Source organism: Rattus norvegicus, chromosome 8 (assembly GCF_036323735.1).
Source record: "Rattus norvegicus strain BN/NHsdMcwi chromosome 8, GRCr8, whole genome shotgun sequence".
NCBI lineage: Eukaryota > Metazoa > Chordata > Mammalia > Rodentia > Muridae > Rattus > Rattus norvegicus.
Window position 1 is genome coordinate 111223016 of NC_086026.1, and position 26934 is coordinate 111249949.

At 40.0% G+C, this 26934-nt stretch overlaps 1 long non-coding RNA gene across 1 annotated transcript; it reads right to left on the bottom strand.

The window, feature by feature from the left end:
• Positions 1-461: 461 nt before the first annotated feature.
• Positions 462-26219, bottom strand: LOC134480095 (uncharacterized). The gene is made up of 3 exons (XR_010054263.1): positions 26106-26219; positions 17316-17361; positions 462-6539 (listed from the first exon to the last, which is right to left on the bottom strand). It is a non-coding gene; the product is annotated as an uncharacterized LOC134480095 (long non-coding RNA).
• Between the last annotated feature and the right edge of the window lie 715 nt (positions 26220-26934).

A 26934-nucleotide genomic window follows, 5' to 3' on the forward strand; every position in this document is an offset into this window, starting at 1 on the left:
TAGCATCAAAACAAAACTTTTTAAATCCATAAACATAATCTATAAAGAGACTTTTCTGACCTCTTTAGGGTATATCTTTATAGAACATGACAATTTTCCTGTATGATTAGTTTAAGCTGAAGGCAGTATCAGGACAGGAAAAAGCTAACAAGTTAGGGAAAGTGGCCAGGGCCTGGGCTGAGAAAACTGTTACCTGCTCCTTGGACTGCAAGGAGGAGGCTACTGGAACCTTGCTGGAGCTCAGGCAGACTGAAAGGAAGGGGGTTGGGGTCAAGAGAGTTATTCTTAACCTTTTTAATGCTTTGACTCTTTTTTTTATTGGATATTTTATTTACATTTCAAATGTTAACCCTTTTAGAAACCCCCTATCCCATCTGCCCTCCCCCTGCTTTTATGAGAGTGCTCTGCCCCACACTTCTTCCTTCCCAACCCACTCCTTCCTGCCACCCTGCCCTGTCATTCCCTTACACTATGGTCTTCACAGGACCAAGGGCCTCTCCTCCCACTGATGCCCTGAAAGGCCTTCCTCTGCTACATGTGTAGCTGGAGCCATAGGTTGCTCCATGTGTACTCTTGTTGCTGGTTTAGTCCTTGGGAGCTGTGGGGTGTCTGGTTGGCTGGTATTGTTGTTCTTCCTGTGGGGTTGCAAACCCCTTCAGCTCCTTCATCCCTTTCTCTACCTCCTCCATTGGGGACCCCGTTCTCTGTCCAATGGTTGGGTGCAAGCATCCGCCTCTGTATTTGTCAGGCTCTGGCAGAGCCTCTCAGGAGACAGCTATATCAGGCTCCTGCAGCATGCACTTGTTGGCATTACAATAGCATCTAGGTTTGGTGACTGTATGTGGGATGGATCCCCAGATGGGGCAGTCTCTGGAAGGTCTCTCCGTCAGTCTCTGCTCCACACTTTGTCTCCATGTTTCCTCCCATGAGTATTTTGTTCTCTCTTGTAAAAAGGACAGAAGCATCCACACTTTGGTCTTCCTTCTTGAGCTTCATGGGGTCTATAATTGTATTATGGGTGTTCCAAATTTTGGGCTAATATCCACTTACCAGTGAGTGCATACCATGTGTGTTTTTCTGTGATTGGGTTACCTCACTCAGGATGATATTTTCTAGTTCCATCCATTTGCCCAAGAATTTCATTTAGACATTGCTTTTAATAGCTGAGTACTCCTTTGTGTAAATGTACCACATTTTCTGTATCCATTCCTCTGTTAAGGACATCTGGATTCTTTCCAACTTCTGACTATCATAATTAAGGCTGCTATGAACATAGTGGAGCATGTGTCTTTGTTGTATGCTGGAACATCTTTGGGTATATGCCCAGGGGAGGTGTAGCTGAGTCCTCAGGTGTGTTCAATTTTCTGAGGAACCTCCAGACTGATTTCCAGAATGGTTGTACCAGTCTGCATTCCCACCAACAATGGAGGAGTGTTCCTCTTTCTCCACATCCTCGCCAGCATCTGCTGTAACCTGAGTTTTTGATCTTAGCCATTCTGACTGGTGTGAGGTGGAATCCCAGGGTTGTTTTGATTTGCATTTCCCTGATGACTAAGGATGTTGAACATTTCTTTAGGTGCTTTTTGGCCATTCGATATTTCTCAGCTGAGAATGTTTTGTTTAGCTCTGTACCTCATTTTTAATAGGGTTATTTGGGTCTTTGGAGTTTAACTATTTGAGTTTCTTGTAAATCTTGGATATTAGCCCTTGATTGGATGTAGGATTGGTAAAGATCTGTTGGTTGCTGTTTTGTCCTAACCACAGTGTCCTTTGCCTTACAGAAGTTTTGTAGTTTTATGAGATCCCGTTTGTTGATTCTTGATCTTAGAGCATAAGCCATTGGTGTTTTGTTCAGGAAATTTTCCCAAGTGCCCATGTGTTTGAGACTCTTCCCCACTTTTTCTTCTATTAGTTTGAGTATATCTGGTTTGATGTGGAGGTCCTTGATCCACTTGGACTTGAACTTTGTACAGGGTGATAAGAATGGATTGATTTGCATTCTTCTACATGCTGATCTCCAGTTGAACCAGCACCAATTTTTGAAAATGGTATCTTTTTTTCTATTGGATGTTTTTAGCTCCTTTGTCAAAAATCAAGTGATTATAGGTGTGTGGGTTCGTTTCTGGGTCTTCAGTTCTGTTCCACTGATCTACCTGCCAGTCTCTGTACCAATACCATACAGTTTTTATGACTATTGCTCTGTAACGCAGCTTAAGGTTAGGGATGGTGATTCCCCCAGAAGTTCTGTAATGGTTGAGAATAGTTTTCACTATCCTGGGTTTTTTGTTATTCCAAATTATTGAATTTGCAAATTGTTCTTTCTAACTCAATGATGAATTGAGTTGGAATTTTGGTGGGAATTGCATTGAATCTGTAGATTGCTTTCAGCAAGATGGCCATTTTTACACTATTAATCCTGCTCATACATGAACATAAGAGATCTTTCCATCTTCAGAGATCTTTGATTTCTTTCTTCAGAGACTTGAAGTTCTTGTCATATAGATCTTTCACTTGCTTGGTTAGAGTCATACCAAGGTATTTTATATTATTTGTGACTATTGTGAAGGGTGCTGTTTCCCTACTTTCTTTCTCAACTTATTTATCCTTTGAGAAGAGGAAGGCTACTGATTTGTTTGAGTTAAGATTATACCCAGCCACTTTGTTGAAGTTTCTTTCAGCTGTAGGAGTTCTCTGATGTAATTATTTCGAGTCACTTAAGTATACATACCTTCTACAAATAGTGATATTTTGATGTCTTCCTTTCTGATTTGCATCCCTTTGACCACCTTTGGTTGGCTAATTGGTCTGGCTAGGACTTCTAGTACCATATTGAATAGGTAGGGGGAGAGTGGGCAGCCTTGTCTAGTCCCTGCTTTTAGTGGGATTGTTTCAAGTTTCTCTCCATTTAGTTTAATGTTGGCTACTGGTTTGCTGTATATGGCTTTTACTATGTTTAGGTATGGGCCTGGAATTCCTGATCTTTCCATGACTTTTACAATGAAGAGGTGTTGGATTTTGTCCAATGATTTCTCAGTATCTAATAAGATAATCACGTTTTTTCTTTGAATTTGATTATATAGTGGATTATGTTGATGGATTTCTATCTATTGAACCACCCCTGCATCTCTGGGATGAAGCCTACTTGATCATGATGGATGATCATTGGGAAGTGTTTTTGGATTGGGTTTTCGAGAATTTTATTCAGAATTTTGGCATTGATATTCATAAGGAAAATTGGTTTGAAGTTCTCTTTCTTTGTATGGTATTTGTGTGGTTTAGGTGTAACTGTGATTGTGGCTTCATAAAACAAATTGGGTGGTGTTCCTTCTGTTTCTATTTTGTGGAATAGTGTGGAGAGTATTGGCATTAGGTTTTCTATGAAGGACTGATAGAATTGTGCACTAAATCTATTTAGTCGTGGGCTTCTTTTTTTTTTCTTTTGTTTATTTTGGTTGGGGGACTTTTAATGACTGCTTCTCTTCCTTTAGGAGTTATGGAACTTTTTAGATGGTTTATCTGATCCTGATTTAACTTTGGTACTTAATATCTGTCCAGAAATTTGTCCATTTGATCCAGATTTTCCAGTTCTGTTGAACATAGGTTTTTGTAGTAGGATCTGATAGTTTTTTGAATTCCCTCAGTTCTATTGTTATGTTTCCTTTTCATTTCTGATTTGTTAATTTGGAAACTGTCTCTGTGCCCTCTGGTTAGTCTGGCTAAGGGTTTATCTATCTTGTTGATTTTCTCAAAGAACCAGCTCTTGGTTTTGTTGATTCTTGGTATAGTTCTTTTTGTTTCTACTTGGTTGATTTCAGCCCTGAGTTTGATTATTTCCTGCCATCTACTCTTGGAGGTATTTGCTTCTTTTTGTCCTAGAGCTTTCAGGTGTGTTGACAAGGTGCTAGTGTATGCTCTTTCCAGTTTCTTTTTGGAGGCACTCAGGGCTATGAGTTTTCCTCTTGGCACTGCTTTCATTGTGTCCCATAAGTTTTTGTATGTTGTGCCTTCATTTTCATTAAATTCTAAAATGTCTTTAATTTCTTTCTTTATGCCTTCCCAGACCAAGTTATCATTAAGTAGAGCATTTTTCAGCTTCCATGTGTATTTAGGCTTTCTGTATTGAAGACCAGCCTTAGTCTGTGGTGATCTGATAGAATGCTCAGGATTATTTCAATATTCTTGTATCTGTTGAAGCCTGTTTTGTGACTGATTATATGGTCAGTTTTGAAGGAGGTACCATGAGGTGCTGAGAAGAAAGTATATTCTTTGTTTTAGGATGAAATGTTCTATAGATATCTGTTAAATCCACTTGGTTCATAACTTCTGTTAGTTTCACTGTGTCTCTGTTTAATTTCTGTTTCCATGATCTGTCCATTGATGAGAGTGGGGCGTTAAAGTCTTCCACTGTTATTATGTGAGGTGCAATGTGTGCCTTGAGCTTTAGTAAAGTTTCTTTTATGAATGTGGGTGCCCTTGCATTTGGAGCATAGGTGTTCAGAATTGAGAGTTCGTCTTGGTAGACTTTTCCTTTGATGAGTATGAAGTGTCCTTCCTTATCTATTTTGATAACTTTTGGCTGAAAGTCAATTTTATTCAATAGTAGAATGGCTACTCCAGCTTGTTTCTTTGGACCATTTGCTTGGAAAAAATTTTCCAGCCTTTTACTCTGAGGTAGTGTCTGTCTTTTTCACTGAGGTGTGTTTCCTGTATGCAGCAAAATGTTTGGTCCTGTTTATGTATCCATTCAGTTAATCTGTGTCTTTTTATTGGAGAATTGAGTCCATTGATGTTATGAGACATTAAGGAAAAGTTGCTTCCTGCTATTTTTGTTGGTAGAGGTGGAATTATTTTGGATGGCTATCTTCTTTTGGGTTTGTTGAAAAAATATTACTTTCTTGCTTTTTCTAGGGTGTAGTTTCCCTCCTTGTGTTGGAATTTTCTTTCTACTATCCTTTGTATGGCTTGATTTGTGGAAAGATATTATGTATATTTGTTTTTATCATGGAATATTTTGGTTTATCCATCTACGTTAATTGAGAGTTTTGCTGGATATAGTAGCCTGGGTTGGCATTTGTGTTCTCTTAGGGTCTGAATGACATCTCCCCAGGATCTTCTGGCTTTTATAATTTCTGGTGAGAAGTCAGGTGTAATTCTGATATGTCTGCCTTTATATGTTACTTGACCTTTTCCCCTTACTGCTTTTAATATTTTCTTTGTTTTGTACATTTGGTGTTTTGATTATTATATGATAGAAGGAGTTTCTTTTCTGGTCCAGTCTATTTGGAGTTCTGTAGGCTTATTGTAAGTTCATGGGCATCTCTTTCTTTAGGTTAGGGAAGTTTTTTGTTTGTTTGTTTTTGTTTTTTTTTGTTGTTTTTTATAATTTTTTGAAGATATTTACTGGCCCTTTAAGTTGGGAATCTCTGTTCTCTTCTATACCTATTAGCCTTAATTTTGTTGTTCTCATTTTGTCCTAGATTTCCTGGATGTATTGGGTTAGGACTTTTTTTGCATACTACATTTTCTTTGACTGTTGTGTCAATATTTTCTATGGCATCTTCTGCACCTGAAATTCGCTCTTCTATCTCCTGTATTCTCTTGGTGATGCTTGCATCTATGACTCCTAATTTCTTTCCTAGGTTTTCTATCTCCACAGTTTTCTCCCTTTGTGATTTCTTTGTTGTTTCTATTTTCCATTTTTTGACCCTGGATGTTCTTGTTCAATTCCTTCACCTGTTTCATTGTGTTTTCCTATAATTCTTTAAGGGATTTTTGTGTTTCCTCTTTAAGGGCTTTTACCTGCTTACCTGTGTTCTCCTGTATTTCTTTAAGGGAGTTATTTATGTCCTTCCTAAAGTCCCCTATCATCATCATGAGATGTGAATTTTAAATCTGAATCTTGCTTTTCTTCTGTGATGGGTTGCTTATCCAGGACTTGCTGTGGTGGGAGAACTGCGTTCTAATGATGCCAAGTATCCTTGGTTTCTGTTGCTTTTATTCTTGTGCTTGTGCCCTCTTGCCATCTGGTTATCTCTAGTGCTACCTGTCCTTGCTGTCTCTGAATGGAGACTGTCCCTCCTGTGATCATAGTTGTGTCAGAACTTCTCAGAGTCCAGCTGTCTCTGTGATCCTGCAATTCTGGTATCCTGTGATGCTGAGATCCTGGGAGTGTCAGAGCTCCTGAGAGTCCATCTTTCTCAGGGCGTTGCAGGAGTGGGTGGGAACCAGAGCACTGGGTTTGCTCCAGGCACAGGTGCAAGCTGGAAAGAACCTGTACCTATTGCTGGGCAGGGTTTGAGTTTCCCTGGTTCCTGTGGGGATCCCAGTTATGCTGTGTATTAAAAAGATGCTATGGCCTCAACTGTGATCTTGCATGTATCAGAGCTCCAGTGCTCCTGGTTGTGTCTGATATCCTGGGAATCAAACTTCCTCTGTGATCCTATTTTTCTGGGTGTTTCAGAGCACCTGGAAGTCGGGCTCCCTCTCGGTGTTGTGGGACTGGGTGCCAGTGCCCAAGGTCTGCTCGGCATGCTTTACCTCTTTAAAGAAAAGGAAAAAGAAAAAAGCTATGACAGATTGATAAAACAACCTTCAGCAATGTATATCTAATTGACATCATATTGCATTAATAAACAGTTTCATTTTTAATAAAAACTTCCTATTTTCACCCTCAGATCCAGAGCTATAAGAGCAGGGAACATCTGAGATTTCCTCATCATAATTGTCCCTCCTTCATGGGTCCATGATTCGATTACTGAGGTCCATTATTATTTCTAAATTCATTATAGTTTCTATCATTATTATGTTACATTCATTAAAATTTCCTCCGTCATTGTAACTATCACATATTAATAGAGACATTCAAATAAAACATTCAACAACTTTGAAAATGTCCCATGGCTTTATATATTTAACTATAATTTTTAAAGGTTGCTTTTGCAATAGCAAAGTAAAGTACCTATTAAAGAGTGAAGTCATAGAGCATAACCATAATTTTTAGAAGACAAAACCAATATTTATCAGTTTAAATATTCCAGTGTCTCTAAAATCAATACCAAGTGCATTATTTTGATGTTAGAAAGTTTGGTTGCCAGCAAGAAAAGTTCTTGTACACAAACATATGAAGGTGCAGCTTTAATAACCCATTAAAGAAACATTTTAAAATCCTACCTTTTAGAAGTCTGGTTTTTTAGGACAGGAATTATATAAAAATATTATCCCAATTTAAAATTATCTTTAGAGATCTCTTTCCTTGGGTTGGTTCATGCCGTGTGCTGTTACCCAGAATGGCTTTAACCCTGAGTTATATGTTTTTAAGCCAACTTTCTGTTACCAATGTTACAGGTTTTACCATACATCATAACTTACAAGCCAATATTTTAAAACCAGCACATGAAGAACATTGTAAACATATATATTTAAGACCAGTCAGAAATAAATACATAGTCAGCCTCATACATTTGTACATTTAAAACACACAGACAAAATTTTAATTTCAAGGGAGGAGCACCTTGCTACCTGTTGGATGCAATTCTCATGGGCACATAGATTTTGTAGCAGAACAAGCCATCAGCTTTCTTAGCAGAGAAGCTGAGAAACTGCTGCTGCCCTTGGCTTGCTGTCAGCTTGATCCAGGCAGGGGACAGAGCTTCTCCAGCAGTTAAGGGAGGGGCACCAGTTTATCAGTCTCTGTTGTTTCAATTCAACTGCATGAAATGAATTAAAACTAAACCAAGGAGTGAACAGCCAGAAGACAAACTCCTAACCATTATTTTTTTTTCTTTTTTAATATGAAACACACAGCAACAACCAAGCAACAATCCGAAACTACAAACTAATTGAGTTGGAGGGAGGGGGAGCAGGGGAGAGGGAAGAGAATGGATGTCCTATCAAAGGGACCCAGAACCAGAACCAGGCATTCTCCCAGTGGGAACCAGAGAGGAAGCAGGGCAGCTCCTGACCTCATGTGACCCTAGGAACTTTTGCTGCATTCAGCTCTCTTCTTGGGTCTCCCAAAGCCTACACCAAACCAGAAACAAGACCAAACCAAGAAAAAGAAGTGTGAAGGTACAGGAAACATACCTCCTCAGGGAAATGACCAGCTTGGTGGCGTTCACTAGCAATAATGGAGAGGTACTTGAGGGTAAGGGGCATTCCTGACCAACGCACCAAATGTTGTAGTTTAGGCATCACCGCAAAATCCATATCAACACCGATCTCGGTTAAGTAAGAGTAGTTTATTGAATGCATACCCTTGGGGTCCTGATAGGTCAGTTTTGGGGTACACAATCAATAAACTATGTTGAGATCAGGGTTCTTATGGTTTGTGTTGTGATTCCTGAACTCCTTGGGGTCCTGATAGGTCAGTTTTGGGGTGCACAATCAATAAACTATGCTGAGATCAGGGTTCTTATGGTTTGTGTTGTGATTCCTGAACTCCAGCAGACTGGAGGGATGCAATTCTTGTCAAGATTCTTGTTGCCAAGCCTAGCAACCTGAGTTTGATCACCAGAATCCACATGGTAAAAGAAGAAACCCTATTCCTGAAAGTTTTCCTGACTTCCTCATGTGTATACACACACATAGATAAATACGATAAAGAACTTCTTTTTTACAATTTTTAAATTAAATATACTATACTATAGTTTATATATTTGGTACCAAGAACAGGATCCTCTCTTGCAACAATCTCTAAAGTCCCACATTTTTATCATCCTATTTCTATGTCCCTAACTCTTTTACCAGGCTTCTTCTCAAGAGCACATTCTCATCAGCCACTTGTACACAATTCCCCACCTCCAATCAAAAGATAGCACCTGGGTTTTCTCCTGGGTATTCAGGCATCTAATCAAACACTGTCTATATAATAACTTGGCTAATGCATATTTCACAAAATTCATAGGCTCATGTGCAAGGTCTAGACATGAGTGGCTATTGTAGATTTAGATGTGGATAAAGAAGAAGCATTCACATCCCTGCTTGCTTCCTGCCTATTGCATGTGAGGGATCTCTGGAGTGTCCAGGTGAGTTTTGTGGCCACTTGAGTTCATGAACGATCTTCTTTTGTTCCTGGTCACTCTCTATAAGGCTGAATTCACAGTGTCTGTTTACTCTAATGCCTTACCAGAGAAACAGCTGTGATCATGTGACTGTCCACACAGTCCCCTCTCTCTCAGTCAGTTTGCATGGAGACAATGCTCAGCTTCCTGACTCTGACAGCCCCTAATGCCTTTATTTAAGGCTGGTTAAGTCATCACTCTTGATAGTGCCTCCTGATGCTGGCTTCTCGGGACCCAGAAAGGCCGTTTTCTGCTTTGTTTTTATTGCCCACAGATGAATATCTCCTGCAGAGTGTGAAGGAAAATATGAACAATAATTTATTTCCTGCTCATGTTCAATTTATGCTTTGAAGTTTTATAGCATAAATGTGGAATGATGCTGTTGCCAACCACATCTTCTCTGACTCTGTTAAAACCATTGCATTCCTTGAGTTGAACTCCTCTCCAGCTTGATGTCATCTCTGTGGCAAGCAGAGAAGATAGTAGAGGGGACTCTAGGGAAAGCAAGAAGCAATGTCCTGTCTGCCAAAGAATATCTGTCCTTCATCCAGCACAGTGAGAGGCTCATAGGGAGCGGAGTTCACCTACATTTGTTGGAGATGAGAGGACATGGGGAAGAATTTTTGCTTTTCAGGAGAAAAGAAAATGTCTCCAAAGTCCTTAGGGAAGTTTGGCCTGGTCACTCCAGAGGATGTGTGACATGGTAAAGAGCTGAAAGGGAGACAGAATGACAGGACAGGGAAATCTGCCTCTGCTACACCACTCTCAGATGCTGTGTACTTAAGACAGCACACATTCAGACACAGATACATGGAAGCCAACCGCAGTCATCTATAGAAAGTCAAGCCAAAAAAAAAAAAAACAGTGAGGTCTGGAGGCCTGAACTCAGTCAATGTGAGAGTCACTTGAAATTAGAGCTATGGTGATGATTTTAGTTTCTTGATTCCTCACAAAAGAAATATCTTGTTGGCTGAAATCAGCATCTGGCCACAGAGTTCCAAGGCCCCCAAAGTAACTACATATGCTCTAGTTTCTGAGGACTTTGCCTGAAGATTCTCTCTGGGAAAGCTCTTGGGGTGCCCCATGTGACTGAGTAGGGGGAAGGTTTTTTTTTTCACTAACTTCATGACAAAGTTCCTCAAAGATCTTCCTCCTGTTTTCATCTTCCTCTTAACTGTCATTATTGACATCTGGAAAAAATGGTAATTCACAGCTCTTGTTTCTTATGTAATTAAGAGCCTATTCTATACACTACGCCACTCCTGTTTTGTTGTTGTTGTTTATTTGTTTGTTTTGAGGAACTCTGTTGGGTTTGCATTCTCTGCTAAGCCCAGAGCTGGTCTTCAAATGTCAACAGACACAGATCTCCATTTCCTGTGTGGTCTTTACCCAAATGTGAATATCTTCTGTAGTGGAGATCTCTATATTGACAGTTGGTTTTAGTTCTGTGGTGCATATCCATACTAGTCCCCATAACGGAACTGACCACTCCTGCAGAGCTTTATGGCTATTTCTTGGTTCTTAAATTTCACAGGCAGTATCTGAATATACTCCCTTTGAATGCACTTCTTTTCTCCCCCACATCTTTGGCAACTTCCCAATCTCTGATGATCTTAGAGTTCAGACAACTCTCATGGGCTTAAGCTCTCACTGAGTGCAAGGTGCCTTAGTCATAGGTAAGATGCTTAGGAAGCGAACCTTAACTACAGGGGTGCTCAAGAAATTCTACTCTAGGCCTCTTGCTGTGAATAGCTTGCTCTGTTCTGGGGAAGGGTCTGCCTGCATTTTCTGGACCTTTCTTAGAAAGCACTCAGCCCAACTAGATGACTCCTCTCTTAGCTTTGCACAAACCACAGGGAACCAGGCTCCTGTGCAGTATCACAGCAGATGGCCCAATTATACCTTTGAGCTATTGTCACTGCCCCTGACTCATGACTCTGCCTCATTCTCACCTTCTGACATTCTTTATACTCATTCTGTCAAGTTCTCTGACATTTAAAAAAAAATGCCCTCTGAGCTTTTGATCATTAGCACACTATATTAGCATCCTGATTAAAAATTCAGTAGAATCTGCACTGGTTATTCCTGGGCCCGTGGCTAGGATCAAACCAGATAAAAAGTTTGAGGCTGCCCTAGTTGTGAGGCAAAGACACTCTGGTCAACTAGAGAGGTAGCCTGAATCATGTTACTCAGGTCACATGACTGAGACTATAAGAGGAGTCTTACCCACACTAACTCCCCAGAAGACACTCCAAGATTGTCTCTCTGGGTGGACATGTTTATTTGATAGGTGTATTGCTTAATTTTTCTTGCTTTTATAATAATTTACTCCAAAGAATCAACTTAAAGAGGGAAAGATTTATTTTGGCTCATGGTTTGAGAAAGTGAAGTCCATTACACTTGGGGAAGCCAGGAAAGTGGGAGTGGCTTTTGATTAGAGCAGCAAGAGCATGAGGCAGCTAATGACTTCTTGTAGGCAGTCTGGAAAGAGAACATTTGGGCCAAAACAAGGTCACCTTTAGGCTTTTGCCCATGCCCCAAGGCCTTACAACTAAGTTTCACCTCTTTAGGCTTCTATAACTTCCAAAACAGAACCACCAGCTCTGGACTAAGTATTTAAACTCAGGGAAACCATTCACACTTAAACTATCAACAAGATTTATTCCTAACTCGCATAGGCATATGGCCACCTTATAATGAAAAATGCATTTAGTCTAACTTCAAAGTCCCTGTGGTCTTACATTTACAGCACTGTTCAAAAGCTGGAGGTCCAGAGTCTCTTCTAAGAAACAAGGCAACCTCTTATAGTAAGCCTCTATAAGACAAACAACAAAAATGGAAAACACAACACAACCAACACACAGACAAACAAAAACAACAACAAAAATCAAATTACATAAAATGGCACAGAGTGGATATTCCTGACCAAAAGAGAGGAATGAGAGCATAGGAAGAGAAAAGCCGCACACATCAAGATGAAAACCTAGTGGACGAATACATAACCCTGTAGCTCCAAAGTCTGTCATCTTGGTGGGACACATGGTAATACCATTCAGAACCCCAACAGATTTGAGTCTGCCCCTGCCGATCTATTGCCTGGGGCCCATAGATCTCTCTATGCCAACTCCTCTTAGTACCTGCAGCTTTCCATAGAAAATGTCCTATGTGTTTGCAATCCTGTGTCCATCACAACACAGGATTCTCCTTTATTGTTCCATGTATAGTCAGCAAGAAGGTCCATGTAATGAATTTGTCTCAATCCCAGTAGCTTTCTGGAGCCTTGACACAAGCCCCCGGGAAGCCCTCATTCTTGCATTCTGCCTGCCTGAAAAATCAACACCTTGTGGATGATGCCACCAAATTATGCTGGCAACTTGGGAGGCAGCTTACCCCTCTTGGGCCATAATTTTAGCATCCTAGTGCTTACATAGCTGAACCATGGGAACCCTTTCCAAAGGTGTCCAGTTTGGAGTAGAGAAGCCGTGTGGAGGCTGCGTCTACTCAGCTATTCTCCTTCAAGTTAATTTGCATTTCAACAACCTGGAGACTTGGATAGATGATGTGGTACTGGACTCTTCAGGCTCCATTTCCATTGTCCCATGGCAGAGTGTGAAGTTTCTCTTCACCATGTTAATCTTTTCACTCATAATTTTTTTGTTCTTATCTCCTTAGCCACCATGTTTCAACTCAACTGGGCTCCTTTTCTTGGCAAAGTAACCATTTAAAACCATTCAGCTTCGCTTTCTTCTATCTTTATCTCATTCTTCCCCTTCTCCCCTCCATCATCCTCTTTCCTTCTCCTAATCCTTGTTCCTCTAACTCCTCTCTCTTTTACTACTGTAAGTCTGACTAAGGTCATGAGCAGTGACCATGCCCCAACCTGGATTTTAATAATGTCTTGGGATGTCCTTGGCCACGCAAATTTGCAAATTCATTTTGAATGTAGCACCACCAGATTTCAGGCTGTGGTATTGGGGAGTACTTTTTCTCTCAGGATAACATGGCTGTTACCATCTTAAGGTGGTAGAGCAGCTATGACAACCTGCCCTAGGTAGGCCTTCACGTGCATGGGTTTGTTGACATTCTGTCTCATCTGGAATACAAGAACCATTAGACTCCCTCCTGAAATGACAACCACTCGTTTATTTCTGCTGTGTATAATTCTGCCCAAGCTGTATGTGGTCTTATGAGGTGCTAGTGTGTGTGTGTGTGTGTGTGTGTGTGTGTGTGTGTGTGTATGAGAGAGAGAGAGAGAGAGAGAGAGAGAGAGAGAGAGAGAGAGAGAGAGAATGAGAGGTTCAATTTTGTTAGCAACCCTTCACTCATAGTTCTGTAAATAAACTGAATAAACAAATTTTTCCACTAAGTTGGATTTAGATGGAATAATTTTTTAGATATCTCATTGGTGCCCAAATCTGAAGTGAATAGACATTTGTTCATGTCCCTCTAAGCAAAGTTAACACAGGCAGAACCTAGCTAGATGCTTTGCCAGAATGCACCACAAATGTCTGTTAGTCTGATTCCTAGAAGAGTTCTTGTGTCCCACATCTCCCCAGCCCAGTTTTTAATGTATACCTTTAATGACCTCTGTAAACTCTGATTTGAGCCTTTCATAGTAGCTACAACCTACAGATGCATAGTCTTTCACATTTCTCCCACAAGTAAGTTTCAAGCATCCAAGAATCATGCTTTTCAGTTTGTCGTGGTGATGACACCATTTATAAGTGGTGTACTTCTGGTACCATTTTTTTTAATAACTGTGTGAAGGAGACAGGTAGGTGTGTGTGTGTGTGTGTGTGTGTGTGTGTGTGTGTGTGCGCGCGCGCGCGCACGCGCACGCATGCAAGAGAGGCGGGGGAGCTGGTACCACTTTTTATTAAATACTTTAAAAAGAAATTTACTTCTATAACAGAATACCTGAATGTGGCATGAGGAAAGCAGAACTTATTTTTTGTTTCTGGTTTAAGAAGTTTCAGTGCTTCCTGACAGGAAAAAAGCAGCCACAATAGGAGTATGAAGCAATTGGTTACACTGTATTGGCAGTCAGAAAGCAGAGAGCTTGGACCAGAATTTAGGATGGCTATAACCCACTGGCCATGTCTCTACATATGCCAGCTGGGCGCCTATCCAAAAGTTTTACAACCTCCCAAAACACTACTACCAGCTGGGGACCAAATATTTAAACACATAAACTTATGGGGTGATAGGCACATCATAACACTAGGGCATCTCCAGGCTGTCGATATTATATTTGTTTTATATCTGTATCAAACTCCATTTTATAAAATTACCGCAGATTAGTTTTCTAGTTTCTGTTTTCCATCTTCTTCTCTCTCTTTCTTCTTCTTCTATTTGTTTTATTCTTCTCAAGCTTTGGTATTTTAAAAACCAGTAAGTCCCCTTTTAAACAAATTTGATTGTATCATCAGTGCAAAGTTATAGCAGTAAAAATACTGGATCAGAGAGCTTGGGAACTCTGTATTTTGAAACTCAGAATTTTCCGAATGGTTGGCTTTGTTTATATTTTGGTCCACAATGCATAAAAATTACTGTGCCAATGACAGATTGTTGACATATTTCTGTTTGTGAATAGCTTGCTGGAAAACTATATAGAAATCTATCGGTTTATTTTGTATGTTTTCTTTAGAAAACCAATTGGTACTGCAACAAAACTTTTTCTCATTACTTATGTCATATATATCCATGTCACATGTATGTATATCTCCTTTTTGTCTTATTATTTCTATATTCTTCTAGAGAAAGGCAATGGGCATTGAACACCCACTTTTTCATTATTTATATTACATATATCATGAGACATATATGTCACATTTTGTTTTTATTGAACATTTTCACTCACTAGTTGGTTTAGAAGAGCCTCTATATAGTCATGATATTGTTCATTTGTCCTTTTTAATGGTTTTCCTTGTAGACCCTTTTATACCCTAGGTCCTAATTTTGATAGTATTAAGTTAACTCTTTCGTTTTCTTAACAACAAATGTTTGGGAAACAGCAGTGATGAGAGGCAATGACCTTCAACATAAGATTTAATTTCCAGGGGAGAGAGTGATGGAGTCACAAAATCAACAAATAAAACATGCAAAGTGACAAAAAGCCATCAACATTAACAAGTCACGTGAAGCCCAAAAAAGGTGCAAGGTCTTTCTAAATTGGTGCTTATGTGTGGGAAAGTAGGGGTGGATGACTTTCAGAGCAGGAACTTTCATGCAGGGGATGAGTAATGTGGCTGCAGGGTCAAGTGTGCCAGGCTCCTGGGTATTAGTGGGAACAGTTAGTGACAAAGCTGCTCAATAGGTTGAAGGACAGCAAGAAGCCTATTATGACCAGAGCCAGGAAAGGCACAGGGAAAAGTGATGGGAACAGAAGCCCAGCAGCTGTGCTCACTTGCTTGGAAAAGACACATGAAGAGCTTTTAGAAACTGTGAATCCAGTCGTTAAACATAGTCATTATCACAACTCAAGTTATATAATGTTAAAATGAAGTACACTGCACCAATCCTCGAAGGTGAAAACAACTTGTCACTACATCTAAGTATTGCCTTTGCTTGTTGAAGCTGACTGCAATGGTTTCATGTGTATAGTGGACACACCACATGACCTCACACATGCTCCGTGACTCTGCACCCAGTGACAGCAGCCCACAGAGAAGACACATAAACTATGGGAAGCAGCAAATTCTGAAAGTGCACAATGACTTCGTTTAGTTGAAGGTCTAGACCAGTGGCTTTTAACCTGTGGGTTGTGACCCCTTTGGTCACATATCAGATGTCTACATTACGATTTATAACAGAAGCAAAATTACAGTTACAAAGTAGCAACAAAGTAATTTTACAGTTGGGGGTTATCACAACATGAGACTCTGTATTAAACCGTTAAAGAGGATGGTTGAGAACCTCTGGTCTAGATCTAAAGTTATGAAGAATGTGTTAAATAGTTTATATTGAATTATATTGTGTCATGCTCCTAGCTCTTCCGTTCTGACCAGCACTAAAATTGGGACATAATCTTGTTGGGGGTACAGAAGATCTTGTACTCACAGATAAATACCAGGGAAACACACAGGATTGTCTCTTCAAAGGAAGAGATATACAACCTATTTTCTTCCCAGAAGGCTGGGAATAGATGTGATTAATCGCCTGCTGACCTCTGTGCTATCGGTAGGCTCTCCCAGACTCTTAGGCTTATCTGAGTCCTCCTCCCTAGACCCTTATCTTGAGTATTGTTTCTCAGTCAAAAGAACCCATCTCTATGGGAGATGTCACATGTACTTGACAAACAGGAGTAGAAGTGGTTAATAACTTGGTAACCTTTGCAGTCTCTGTATGATAGACTATACCAGGTCCTCTCCCAGACCCTTAAGATACCACATGAACTCAATCTAAAGAACCCATCCTTATAGACTTTACATACTTTACAAAGAGTTTTTATGTAGCAATGCCTTATGCTGGTTGAGGCCTGTGATTGGGCTGTGAAAAAGAAAGGCGGAGAATTTTAGAGACGGGACAGGAGTACAGAGAGGGAGAAGAAAGGAAGATGGAGGAAGAGAAGGACGACCCAGATCCATGTGGCTTTAAATAGCCACAGGTAGCTATCTATATAAGGGGTGGATAATTACAGGACAATTTGTCTTATGTAGGTGGGCAGTTTATATCAATATCAGTTGGCTCTGAGTTTATCGTGTGGATGTTTTGTGGGCTGAGAATTTACTGATATAAATCTGATAGATAAATTACAAGCCTTTAGAGTTTTGATTTTTCCAGGTTACAGGGATTTGTGACAGCTAACTGCGAGATGGGTGGTTTTATGGGGCATGGCAGTGACCCACTATGGGGCTAACCATAGAGGCAGGGAGACCGCCGGGGCCAGAGAGTAGCTGGCATTAGCATGGGATGGTGCTTCCTTTCTTTTTTTTAGTATTTCCCACTACAGCCTTAAGCTGTACTATGCACAAAAAATTGAGTTGATTATCACAAGGAAATTGTTTTCTAAAACTATGCCGTATTTAAATATGCCTAAAATAAACCACCTTGGTGTCAGGCTCTTGAAGTTTGAGCCAACACTGACTACTGAGTGGTGCTGAACCAGACTTCCTTCTTGCCTCTGATGATCAGCACTCTGAACCCCCATAATCTTGACTGTTAACTCAATGGGATGTAGAACCCTTGTGGGGAAAATCTGAGGGCCTGACTGTGAGAAATTATCTACATCAAGTTACTTGAGGTAAGAACACTCACCCTAAATGGAGGAGGTAGCATTCCATGGCCTGGTGTGGGTCCTAGACTGAATAAAGAAAGAACACAAGTGAACATCAGCTTTTATTCCCATCTTCCTCCTGACTGCAGGTGCAAGGTGACCGGCTGCCTCTAGTTCCAGCTGCCATGACGTCTCTGCCACGATGGACTTTTTCCTCAAACTATCATCCAAAAGAAAGCCCTTCTGCCTTAATTTGCTTTTGTATTAGTCACAGCAACAAACCAAGTAAGTAATGCATGATCTTTACTTAGTATCCAGTTGGGCCCCAAGCCTTGTTCACATCCCTGAGGAAGAAGGTAGGTTCCGCACGCTCTTCCATTGTTTTCATTTTCTTCTTTAGTCACTAGTATGAAGCACCATGTCAACCAGGAACTGTCCTCACTTACTGTAGCCATAAATTTACTAAAATTACAAGTCTGGGGAACACAGTGAAGCTTATGAAATTCACTAATTATATGGAATTTACAATGAAAAGTAAATACCGCAGAGCTCATTGCTAGTTGAAAGTCATGTGCTACATATTTTTTTTTGTGAAGTAAGATTTATAATAAATGTGTGTGTGCAGGTATGTGTATGTGCATACATGTGTGTGCATGTATTTGGGTGCATTTTTTTTTAATTTTTGGCTATTGAGCAGTGATCAGTTGATCACTAGAAGCAGGGACAGAATTACAGAACCTTGTGGGTTAAAGCGACATTGTGCATGTTTATTCTATTTATGGCTGAAAGATATCAATGGGTTCTGAGCAGAGAAAAGACATAAGTAGTTATGATGTATAGAAGAACTGGATTGGCTGCCATAGAGAAGATGGATTGAGGTGGTCAGAGAGGAAGGGAGCAGAGAGCAGGGAGGAGTGCCTTGCAGTGGTCTATACTGAAGCCACAGAGCTTAGGTTGGGAAGGACAGAGGAGCCCTAAGAAGTAGCTTTTTTAAAGATAACTTAAATGTGTGTCCATAATCTTTCCTAATAGAACAGATGGGAGGGTGAGACAAAGAAAGGTGCCAAATTATTCTGTAATTACACAGATCACAAAATAATTTGCGTAATTATTTAAATTACAAAATTAAAATTTCTTTTTTAATTCTTTTTTTCATTGGTTATTTGGTTTATTTACATTCCAAATGTTGTATCCCCCTTCCAAGTTTCCCCCTCAGCAAACCTCTATGCCATCCCCCCAAACATTAAAAATTTCTTTAAATTTTTGATAAATTTTAAAAATAACAAATAGTGAATAGTAATTTAATGCATACTTTGTTGTTTAATATTTAAATTATGTTAAACATATTTATACCCTCATTTATGTTTTTGGTTTGTTTGTTGCGTTTTTTGGTAGAGGCTCACTATGTAGCCTGGGTTGACTCAAAGTGCAACCTTCTGCCTCTACCTCCTGTGAGCTGGGACTATAGCCCATCGTACATCATTCCCTGATGATGAAAACCTTCAAAATTGTTTCTTCTAGTTTCTGAAAGATACAGTACATCCTCAGTGACTGTCGCCATGCTGTAGTTGTACAGCAAGTCAGAGCTTGCTCCTCCACATGGTGTTCAGCTTTCCGTTGCTGTGATGAAGTGCTCGAGGCGGTCAACTCAAAGAAGGAAAACTTCCGTGCCTCTGTTGTTTCTGAACCATGTTGTGAAGAATATCGTGACAGGAGCATGTGCTATAGGAAAGTATTTGCCCTCACGGTGGTTTGAATAAAGAAAGAGGAAAGGGAGATAACAGTACATCTCTTATGGAAGTGTCCCTAATTCTCTTCAGTGACACCCGCCCTTTGATGTTTTCAAGAGCTCTCTATCATGTCCTTGCCTATGGATCAAGCCTTCAGCATGTAGCCTTGGGTAGACATTTAAGATCCAAACTGTGATATCCTTATCTAACTATAACTTTTACTGATCAACTAGCCTTTTCTCATTCTTCCTTCCTTCTCACTCCTCCCAGCCCGAGTAACAGTACCTGCCATTCTTTTCACAACTTGGATGTGATCAAAATCTTTAGACCCCGTCTCTGAGTGAGGTCTAGTGATATGCGTCTTTCTGTGCATCTCTTACATCATAGTTTCCAGGTCTATGCATGTTGTCATAAGGACAAGATTTTCTTTTTAATGGTCTAACAATATTCCATGATCTAAAGGCATGACATTTTCTTCATGCACTCTGAACTCTTGTGTTTATTGAAGCATTGTTCACAGTAGCTAAGAAATCTGAGATACATGTCTGTTATCTGTTAGAATTTTGATGACAGCTGTTTAAGGACAGGGGTGCGTATTTTTTAAGTAGGAGAGGTGCATCTTGGGCGGTAATGTTAAGGGCTTGATCTTGAATGCATTTGTGATTTTCCTGAGTCAGGAGGGTGAGAAGTACCCAAGGTAAATGAACCAGCATATGGTGTTCAAAAGCACAGAGAAAGTGCTTGAAGTGACCAAAAGAAATGAGACAACCAAGCAACATGTGAAAGCAACAAAGAGGAATGGGTAAGGCAGGGCCGGCCCCAGAGGGTTCCACTCTTAGGTGCTGCACAGATAAAGGATGACCGGGAATGCAAAGCCCCACCTCCCTTATGCAAACTGTCTTTCGTGACTACCTTTGCCACTTATGTTTGAACCTGTAATACATCACTTTAATTCCTGTAGCTTTGTGATAGATTTTTGATGATGGATTTTTAATATCGGGTAAAGTCAGCCCTTGTTACTAGTTTTCATAATTCTCTCTCTTGTCCTCTAAATTGACTTATCTAGATATACTTTTTATACAGTGGTGCCTGTGTTGAAACAAGTTGATGGCTAAATTTTAAATCACTTATGATTTAATTGATACCTTTATGATGTTAAGTCTTACTTTCCAAGGGAATGTTATTTCTCTCCATTTATTCAAATGCACTTTTATATGCCTTTGTGAGGTTTTAAAATCTTCTTTATTAAAGGCTCTAAATAAGTTTTGATTGGTTTATTCCTACACATCTATATTTTCTCTGTGGTAAATTGAATACTTTCTCTTCATTGTTCTTCTAGCAAGTTGTTGCTAATATATGGGGAAGTTACTCATTTTTGTGTATCCAGTTTTTACCCAGAGACTGACTAAATGCTCTTACTCATTTTGAAGGATCTTTAGTTCTTTGAAGCTTGCCAGAACAATACGATGATAATTCAAAAAATAGCAACGTTAGGTATTATTTTCAAATACTTTCTTCTTTTGTCTTCAGGGTTGAGATAATTAGCATAGCTCAGAGTAAACCCTCCTCTGTTTTCCCAGAATCCAACAGAGAAAGCTACTCTTATTTCGGTGTTAATTGTGCTTTTAGCTGGGCTCTTTAAGATAAGTGGGTGTTCTTAAGAATTAGTTGCATCTTTGTTTAAAAAAAAAATTACAGAGGAATCTCTCAAGTGGTGCACCTGTCTTGGTTCGGGTTTTATTGCTGTCAAGAGACATTATGACCAATGGAAAATATTTAATTAGGGCTGGCTTCTTGCAAAGATTTAGTCCATTACCATCATGGCGGGAAGCTTGGCAGCTTGCAGGCAAACATGGTTAGAGCTAAGATTTCTATATCTTGATCTGCAGGCCGAAGAAGGAAACTGTACCACACTGGGCATAGCTTGAGCACAGGAGACTTCAAAGCCCTCTCCCACAGCGACCCACTTCCTCCAACAAGGCCACACCTATTCCAACAAGACCAAAACTCCTAATAGCGCCACTCCCTATGGGCCAGCATTCAAACACATGAGTCCATGGGAGCCGCACCTATTCAAACTTCCACATCACATAGCTTCCCCTCAGGACTCAGGATCCATTGCAAAAGAGAGGTGGAAAGACTGTGAGAGCCAGAGTTCAGGGAGGACTGAGATGAAACAGGGTCTTTTAGACATAAAAGAGCTATTGTACTCATGAATTCAAAGTATCTAAGGTTGCCTATCCAAGACCCACGGAAGATAAAACCATTCAACAATTCAGCATAGCTCCAGCATGGGAACACAAGCTCCATGCTGAGAGTTGATGGCTTGGAGGGGAGAAAGAGTCAGTTTTCTTTTGGAGCGTGCTTCCTGGTAGGTTGTCCATGTTTCAGTGGATGGCTCTATATCCACACACATAGGGATCACTAATTAATTATACTTCACAAATTATAAAAAAAGAAGATATCAATTTGGGAAAGGGATTTTGGGGAGATATAGGAAGATTAGAATTGGGGGCATGTCTGATCAAGATACATTATATATGTGCATGAAATTCTTAAGGAATAAATAGAATACTGTGCCTTTAAATTGAAAAACACAATACAGAGTCTGGGCTACATTTCTAGAATTTAGAGGTAGCAAATAGTGTTCGGCATGCAACATTTGTGTCTAGCAACTTAATCCATTCCATGGGTACGTATGCCTCTGCCTAAAGATACACTCATTATACTAAAATAACATTCTCCCGTGTGCAATTGATTTTTATCAAATCCCTTTTTATCCTTCATAAAATATGAATCTTATCCTTTAGTGAAGTGGTATGATAGATTCTAATGTCAAATCAGTTCAGTGAGGTTGTTGAAACGGTCCTTTTAATTGTACTTTAGGCAATTAAAATTTTACATTTATAGTCAAAAGCAAGCTTAGCTTACAGATTATTTTGGAGTTTACTCGTCATGAGATTATTTTTTCAAAAGCAGGCAGGTTTGAGCTTAAAAATAAATTAGAAATATTCCATAAGTATACATAGTTTCATGTAAGATTTATACAAATAAATATGTATGCACATATATAACATTGTGTGGTACACACTGTCATTTAAGGTTTCAAATTCATTTCTTTACAAACAGTTGGGGCCTAATGTATTAATCTATGCAACCCAATTTGGCTGCCAGTGCCCCCCCAAATTGGGCTTCCCAGTGTCCCCCAAAATTGGACTTCCTAGTACCCCCCAAAATTGGGCTTTCCAGTGTTTCCAAATTGTTTATCTACTTAAGTTTTCTTCAATCCTCAGTCATTTTTCTAGAAAATTATTGTTTATTCTATTCTCGCTTCTGAAAATTTTAGAGGTTTAGGGGAGATTTTTTTTTAATTTTTTTAAACTCTATTCACATGCACATGTAAGTGCAGGAATCTGCAAAATCTGGAAGAGGATGTCCTACCTTCTGGAACTGAAGTTGCAGGCCTTTGAGAGCTGTCCAGTGTGAGTTCTGGGGGCTGAACTCAGGTCCTTTGTAAAAGCAATTCCAACTCTTAACCACTAAGCCATCTCTCCAGCCTCACTTTTTCCTTTTCTAAATTCACACTAAGATCGTGTATTTACCATTCTTAAGTCTAAATTTCAGCATTTCTTATTAACTTTGGTTTAATGGATCTATTATCAGCTTTGGACTTACTTTTATCAGTTGTATAGATAACTTCATATTTAGCTTAGTGGTTACTTTTCTTTTTTAAATATTTATTTATTTTATGTATATAAGTGCACTGTAGCTGTTTTCAGACACACCAGAAGAGGGCATCAGATCTTATCACAGATGGTTGAGCCACCATGTGGTTGCTGGGATTTGAACTCAGGACCTCTGGAAGGGCAGTCAGGGTTCTTAACTGCTGAGCCATCTCTCCAGCCCCCAATGGCTACTTTTCTTTAAGCTAACTTCTTTATTCTTAACAGTGAGGCGTTCAGTTGTCTTCAACTGTGTTTCAAGCTTTAAGCATTTGAGAAATGTGAGGGTTTCTCAAGATCACTTTAAACTCACCCAGTGTCCTACATCCTTCCTCCTGCATTCTAAACCCAATTAATATCTGTCCTTATTTCACTACAAATAATAGAGCTAAGTAATAAGTTGCCCCTGAGACTTTCTAAGTCTTTCCCATATTTTTATTCATTTATATGACGTTGTTTGATTATGATCACCCCACGTCCCCTCCATCTTCCAGATCCACTCCCCCATCTCACCGCCTCTTCCCAACTTCATGTAATTTCTTGTTTTGTTGTAATCCAAGTCCAATCTGTGCAGTCAGTAAATTCATGGGCACGAGGCTATCCACTGGAGCGTAGGCAACCTACCAGAGGCCACAGCTTTAAAGGAAATTGGCTATTTCTCTTCTAGCAACTGTCGACTGCCAATTACTCCTCAGTTAGAAGGGGAAGTTAGTGAGCCTCCTCCCCTCTGTGCAGGAATGTTGACTGGCTTGACTTTGTACACGTTTTATGCAGACAGCCACAGCTGCTGTGTGTTCTTGAGGACAGCAGCCTGTAATTTCCAGAACACTGTTTTGCTCTGGTCCTTGCCAACTCCTGCCTCCCACAATTTGTCCACCCTCTCTTCCATTATAGTCCCCAAGCCTCAGTATGATATAGAGGTCCTCCGTGTGATTTGTGACTGAGGAATCTCCTGACACTTTTTCTCTGCGCTTTGACCTATTGTCAGTTTCCGAGTTAACCGCTTTCCGCAATGCAAAGAAACCTGTTTGATGTGGTATGAGTACTTCATTAGTATACGAAGATGTGCCCTGAGAAGAGATTTTGATACTATGTCCATTTAGCAAGATAATCATAGTAGGTTCAGCCCTGGGACATTTGAGCTCCATAAGATGAGTTCTTGGCCAGATTCACTGTAATAGGCATTTATTTTCTCCAGTGGAGCAGGCCTGCATTGCCAACAGGAAGCCACTGGTTACCTCTATAACGTTTGTACCGATACTGCAGCCTTGGCCATATCTTGTCAGGCTGGACCTTATTCTGACTCACAGAGTTCATAGCTGGGTGAGGCCATTGATTATTCCCACCCCTACCCCAAGCACCGTGTGCAGTTCCTTCTGGTACTATGGAAGCTAGTCAGCAGGGAGGAAGCTTGTTGGCCAACACCAACTTGATTTTTCTCATGTGCTGTGACCAAAGTATGTGATGTTTTTAGCAATAATGTCTCATCATTAGTTCTGGTAGATAAACAAAAGCAGCGATGACAGCATGCTCTGTTTGGGGTGATCGCTGGGATATCCCTAATCAATAATTTGTGAAGAAGTATCTTGTACCTGACAATGCATTTTTTGGTTAGCAACCTATGACTTTTGATAGGAACATTATGCCTAGTGTGGGCTAACCCCATCTAAGCTCTTCTTTATAAATGTGGTACGGACTGCTTTTTTTCCTCTTGTAAAATAATGAGCAGAATCATTTAAGTGTGACATGGGCCATGGAAAATGGCTGTATAATCTTTGCTCACAAAGTAAAAATGTCTAACATATAGACATGTACACATATTCATAAGTGCAAATGCGTATGCTTGCCTTCCATATCTCATCACAGTGTCCAATCCACATCACCAAACGAATCTCGCATCCTGATGCTTGTTTGATGCCCAGTATATATAGAGGTTAGCACTTCCTACCTCTGGTATATCTCTGTCATTTGCACATGAAGTATTTTGATAAGGTATTTTTCCATATGTGATGTCCGATGACTACTTTGTTTTCACACTAAGTCTTCAGTTTAATCAACATTAAATTCACACATTTTCATATCACTCAATTTAAGTTTGTATCATTAAGGCTAATTTCATGCTTCTTTCCTGGTTTTTTTGGCCTGGTTTCTATTTTCAACCATCACCATCACAATCAACATTTAATATTTGTCTGCTTCTGCTTCTTTGTCGCTTTTTCTGCTTTTCAACTTCTTTATATGTCTTGTTTCAGAAAGATGCTAAAATGTTTTTGTTTATTTATGAACAGTCAAAAACATCTCTGTCTGATAACAAGAAGTTTGGTCTCTTTGCGTACTGGTTGGGAGGGACTGATTGATGTACGGCAGTCTTCCTCAATCGCTCATCCACCTTAATTTTTTTGAGATACAGTATCTCCCTGAGCCTGCAACTCACTGTTTCAGAGAGGCTGGAGCCCTCGAGGGCCTCCTGTGTCCCCTTCCGCTCGTGGTGCTTACAGTGTGCATTTCTGCACCCAGCTCTTACACAGCGCTAGGGATCTGAACTCAGGTCCCCAGGCCTTACCCACTGAGCCATCCCCGACCCCTGCTGGAGAGTGCAGGGATGTTTCATCAGTTTGTCTCCTGAGGTTGAGGTGGTAGTTTCCCAATCCTTTACTTAGCAGCCCCTGGTATACTTCTCAAAGCATTCCTCAATCTATTTTAAGGATTAAGTGTTCCCCTTTGAGGCTTTACTTTACAATAATGAATTTAGTGTGTTCCTCTTCAGACTCCCCTTACCCACCCAGCATCACTGAGGCTTTAAAATAACGAAATGTAATTTGTATTTGATATGCCAGATACATTTTTTCAATAATGATTTTTGACACCAGGGTTCGATCCTGTATATATTTGTAACAGTTATTCAGACTTCCCCTTTTGTAGCCCAGTTAGGGTTAACTGGCAGTACTCTCTCATCTAGATTATGTAGCCCTTAAACTTTTAAGTTGCTTCATCCATCAGTTGGTGAACATAGAGGTTCTAGTAAATCTTGAAGGCCAGGACCTTGCAGGATAGCTTTGTCTTTTATACATTAGACACGAATTGTTTATTGTTTGTTTGCTTGTTTATATTTAAATAATGTTAGTGAATTTATTCTTTGACAATTTCACACCTGTGTAGTCAGTACATTGATTCCTGTAACCTCTCCCCAACTCTCATCACCCACCTATCCCTACTCCTCCCCTCTCCCTACAAATCCACTTCCCATTTTTAAGGAGCCAGGGGCTAATGTATCCCAGGGTGGTGAAAGCCTAGAACTTGATAGACAGCCAAAGTTTCCCTTGACCTCTGGATTCCCCTGTCTTCACCCCCTGCCCTGCCCCTGTTTGTGGTTACTCACCTGTGCCACCACTCCGGGGCTGACAAGTTGGTTGTGAATTAACCTCTTCTTTCCATCAACATCCTGCATATGAATAATTGCCTTTTGGATTTTCAGGTCTCTGAACCCATCAACTGCAAAGAGAACATTCATGATCAGAACAATTTTCTTCTTTTGTTGGTGACTTACATTTCTTTCTCTTTCCTTCTTTCATCACTGGATGAGATTTTACTTGGAGGTTAGATGCACAGAGCTTGGTTTAGTTAGATCAGCTGTGCTCAAATCTTGGGTCAAGCACTGGACACTTACATGGCTGTGGCCCATTAACTCCCATGCTTCTATTTGCTCACTTACAAAGTGGGGGTGACCGGGACATTCTTTTTAATAGGTCGATATATGTGTGTATGTGTGTATCTGCAGATGTAGGTGCTTGTGTGTATGGGGTTCGTGTGTGTGTGTGTGTGTGTGTGTGTGTGTGTGTGTGTGTGTGTGAATTACCCAAGGAGGTCAGGACCACAGCAAGATAATGACTCAAAAGTCAGTTTTGTAGATGTTTTATTCTTATTGCTTCTTCCTTTTGATTTTATACACTTATTATTAAAATTGCAACTAACTAGAAACAGTGCATACCAAAATTAACCAGATCCAAAGTCTATACAACTCAAGGAGCTTTGATACAGTTAGCATTGGCATTTGAAATGGAAACTGTCAAGCTTGGAATTCAGTTTTACCCTTCCACTATTGAATATAGCTTAGCACCTCCAACACAACCCAGAGACTCCGTGATGGAGTTAGAACTAGGAAAACAAATAGCTTTACATCCTTCTCCATAACTCATGCCTTTACCTGT